Source organism: Geospiza fortis, unplaced genomic scaffold (assembly GCF_000277835.1).
Source record: "Geospiza fortis unplaced genomic scaffold, GeoFor_1.0 scaffold286, whole genome shotgun sequence".
In the NCBI taxonomy this organism is placed as follows: domain Eukaryota; kingdom Metazoa; phylum Chordata; class Aves; order Passeriformes; family Thraupidae; genus Geospiza; species Geospiza fortis.
In genome coordinates, this window is record NW_005054444.1 from 1,154,765 (window position 1) to 1,159,524 (window position 4,760).

The 4,760-nt window shown below is 43.1% G+C and overlaps 1 protein-coding gene across 2 annotated transcripts in view; it reads right to left on the reverse strand.

Annotated features, from left to right (window-relative positions):
* Positions 1–4,760, reverse strand: part of RIMKLB (ribosomal modification protein rimK like family member B) — a 40,315-nt gene extending 35,555 nt beyond the window's left edge. For both annotated transcript variants that reach the window (XM_031062316.1, XM_005427402.3), the window contains exon 1: positions 4,233–4,760. The gene's annotated coding sequence lies outside the window, so the exon portion shown is untranslated. The remainder of the gene's footprint in view (positions 1–4,232) is intronic.

Genomic DNA, 4,760 nt, shown 5'->3' on the forward strand with positions numbered 1-4,760 from the left:
CCCGGCCCGGGGCCCGGGCACTGCCCCACAGCGCTGCCATTTGCACAGGGCTGGCCGGGCGCAGCAGCGCCACCTGCCGCCCCTGCCGAGCAGCGCCGCTCTGCCCGCGGCCCGGACGGGCACATCCCACACAACCGCGGGAGAACGCCGAGGGCATGGAAAAACACCGCACACGCTTCCTCAGCGTTAAAGAGGAAAAACATAAATCAGATACCATCACATATTTCTGCCTGCTTGGGGTTTTAGTTTGGGCTTTTGTGGTTTGAGGCTTTTTCCCCCTCAGTACTGGTTCTAATGCTAATACAAGAATCAAATATTTTCTCCCCATTTTTGCAGACTTTGCCAATCTGCTTCAAATTTTCGCAAATCTCTACTCTATGTGGCCCCACCTCCACCCCCTTAAATACACCATCACATTTCCCTGACTGTCATTTCAGCACTTAATTCCTTAAAAATCAGCTAAGGGTCAAAAAAGAAAGAAAAAAGGTATATCCTTCTCTTTCCTCCATCTTCTACTTTTGAAAGAAATTACAACATTGTCAAGAAGGGCCGTCCATATATCAATGAGGATATTAAACCAGCAGGTGTATAAAAATGCCTTGGGTATGGCTATTCATCTCTCTCCTCATTTGCTCAAAATCTTAATGGTTTTATAAACGTATACACAAAAGCTCCCATCTTATCATAAGAAAGGCAGGTAACAATCTCAAGTCTGCAAGTAATGACTGAGAAGCTCACTTTAGAACAAGCTACAAGCCAGCAGCAGAGACAGAAACTAGCAGTCCTAAATCTTGGATCCTTCACCTCCAACTCAATACCGTATTTTTTTTCTACCCAAAAGAATTTCTTTTTCTAACATTCTGCTCCTAAAACCAGAATACATTCATCAGTTTCAGCCTCACCTTATAATCTCTTTTGATTGCGTAAGAAATCTCACATAACAAGACTTACATTTACTCTATTAACCCAAACATCTTAAAAATTCCTTCCACATTCTCAAGAAAATGGTTTGTAGGAGGAAAGCTGGCCTTGCAGTCAGATGCACAAAAGCATTATACTCTGAATTTGGATATTACTGCCAGAATTCTTCCCTGAAAACCAGCTCCACCCATTTCAATCTAAAAGACACAGCCTCAGACAATGCTGGGTGTGCAGAGAATACTTCCTAATCCATGAGAGCATCTATTGCAAAGTAACTATGGTATATATAAGGGGAAGAGCAGATGTTTAAATAACTTCAAGATGGCCACTTCAAGCGCACTTTTCACTCAAAGCTACGACAGTCAAAGTAAGTACAATCTTTCAATAACTACTTCACAGATTTATGAAATTCGAAGGCAAAAACAATCATAAACTTAACTGCATGTAACAGACTGGGAGAGGGAAAAAGGGTGGTATCAAAGTAAAAGGTCTGTGATAAAAATCAAACTGTGTGTCACTCCAGCCAAGCAGACGCTGCCACAACTGCTTCAGGAATACACTGCATGGAACAGATTCCTTGCAATTTATGGAGGGAATGAAAGCTCACCTCAACTTTCAGCTGTGGCACCCTTATCCTGCTTAAGCCAGGCCTTACTCCAGCAATCACACAGCAGCTTCCTTCCCTCCCCAGCACATGCAAACCTATTTCCTCCCACATTCCTTCAATCTGCAGTACACCTCTAGCAGCTGCTCTAACACAAGCACTCACTGTGCTGCTTTTCTACTTTACATCATGTATGAATATGTTTTATTGAAATAACAGGGAATTCAGCCAATCAGATCAGCTGTCTAGAGAGATCTGGAAATCATCTCTGAAGACCACTCTTTTTGCCTTGAAGGAGGTGTTCTCTTCAGAGAAGATCAGAGACCTCCCTCTCCCTCCAGGAATGGGAATTTGGTCTCCGTGGCTCATTTACTCATTTTCCTGTCTTCAAAACCCAAAAGCAGGAGAAAAATAGACTAGTTTCTATTTCTTTTTCATCACTATGTATTTCCCTTAAGATGAAGCAAGAAACTCATTTTTAGGAGATACTGATTAATTTATGTATTACCGATAAATGTGTAAGATAAAAGGTATCTAGTACGCAAAAAAAATTCAATATTCTTTTTGTTCACGATGCAACTACTCAATGCTTTTGTAAATTAAAAAGTCTAGGTTGTGTCTTCCCTATGGGAATAAGGAATGGAATCCCAGATGTTTATAGCATCAAGGATCAATGTGATCTAGCTATTCCACCTGCTCAAGCTGTGATCTGATGTTGCAGCACACTCCCACTGCCTACAGTGGGATCTCGGAAACACCTCAGTGGAACAGTTATTACCAGCAGCCCCTCCCAGAATCGCCCCTTTTTTAGAGCTTGGCTCAGACTCTCAGTTGCAGAACTGCGCAGATTATGCAAACTCCACAGATTTCAGTGTTCAAAAGAGAGGTAAAACCTAACCTTAGTTTTAACATACCTCTAGGCATGTTTAATCCTTACATCTGAGATACTGACAATAAAAATCTCAGGGAATTGAGAAGGAATGAGCAGAAGACTGACCATCACAACCACCATGGGAAAAGGAGAACTAGGAAAAACATTGCTCCAAGCACCCACCTCACTATGAGTAACATTAACAACACCATTAATGTTTATCCCTTAATACTCATTTTCAGAACAGTGCTATTCAAACTGGAAAAGGTATTTTGACTTCCTTTTCATCATTAATTAGCTAAGGCTTGCAACTGAGTACACATTTCCAATAAACCAATCATCTCTACCATTACAGCAGTTTCTAGAATGGCTGGAAGGATGCATTTCAAGACAGTGAAGACCCAAGAATGGCTGGCAGATTGCTTGCAAGTTATCTCCTTCAGGAGACACCTCAAGGCAGATCTGAATTATAAAGTCAATCTCAGACAGCAGACCAGTTAAACAGCTAATGAACAGTTGTCCAGCACATGACCCAGCATGTAATCCATCATACACTGTCATGGAAATCTCTGTCTCATCTTAATGAGAAGAGAGCAGTATTTGAAACATCCCAGAAATAGGACTTTCTATGTCATAGGGAGAGTAGGTCTGCAAACAGTTCACAGCTGTTTTGAGCATAAAGCACAAGTGATTTTTTTTCCACACAAAGATACCAGAATGATGATCATCTTAAGAAAATGTTACAAAATATGTATGGATGATGAATATATCACATGGTGATAGAGAAAAGAACTGACATCTTTAGAAAAATAAATCCAAGATAAGTCAACTCGTTCCTGACAATGCTGCTTCATGGTGATGCTTAAGGCCAACATCAAGAAAAATTCCTCTTTTACGTACCAGAAACTAGTTTTCCTAAGACTGTCACATAACTGTTTGAGAATCTTTGGAAAGAACACATTTTTAAAAGCTGAAGAATCTGAAAAATTAAAATATTTATTTAAATGCATTTTATATAATATATTGAAAAGCTGCAGCACAATCTGTCCACTGCTGCTGCATTATCATCCACCCTCTACACATGCATCGGAGAATTGAAAGTCTCTGCAGGCAGGTGAACCCCAAGCACACTTCTATGAAAGCACATCACAGTATTCACCTCCTTTTCCCTTTGAGATTTGTAGACTGCAACAGCCAACAGACATGGGAATATATTAATTGTTCCCATTCATTCCCACCCCTGCAGACGGGCAACTGCACTCCCCATGATGGCTTTCATCTCCTTGTCTCCACCTTTGCACTGAGTGATGTTCAAGACGCTAGCAGCAATCCTCCCAGGCACAGCTGCCTCTGAAAGGCGGACATCCACACCCCCCATCTTTCCTCCTCTGTGCTCACGCTAGCAAGTAGAAGGCAAGATTCCTCATTCACACACCCCACTTCTCGATCATCACCGAATAATCCATTCTCTTTCCTCCCTGCAACATGAGCCCAATACTGGTCAGTATCAGCCATCCTTCTACTTTGGTCTTGGTATTTTTTCCAACAACAGGCTCTCAGCTTTTTCACGCCCCTCCACTGTCCCCGTGTGCGCACGCACGCCCGGGTGAAATAAAACACACCATTTCCTCCCACATCAGCTGCTTTTCCACCTGTGCCAGGTTCCCCCGCAGTGTGGTACAATAATACCCCCTCTCCTCCCCGATCCGTGTGTACACAGCCGGTTTTCCCTCCTCCCTTCCCCCACCCCACAGTCTCTGTGCATGCCTCTCCCAGCGCCTGGAGTGGGGGAAGGGAAACATGCACTGCATGAATGAATGGGCTGAAGAGACTTACCAGAAATTTGGTGAGGAAGGAGTGGAAGACGAAAAAGACACTAAAGATGGGTGTTTCCTTCAGCGTGCCAAGTGCTGCTTCAGTTCTGGCTCCCTTAAGGAGGTCACGTGTCTTGCTAGGTACCCCTTTTCCTGGATCCTCTACTAACCAAAAAGGGTTGGCACAGAAGTGTTCTGGGTGCCTCCCTGCACTACACCCCAAAGGAGGGAAGGGTACTACTGAAGCTCCCAAAGCAAACAAGCAATGATAACGTTCTCCTGGTCCTGTCAAGCACTGTCTAGCGGATGCCTCTGGGACCAGGGTAGATTTCTGAGGGAGGGAAGGGGGAGTAAATGAATGTTTAAAATAATTCCCAAATTGTTCTCCCCTACGGAGCAGGGAAGGATGGGAAGGAGTAAAAAGAGTACTGGTGAAGAGCTGTAGCTTTCTATGTAAAAGAAACTCAATCCTTGTGTCTCTGATTCCTCAGAACTAAACCCCTAAATGACTGAAGTCACCAACACCTAAGGAGGAAAAAAAAAAAGAAGA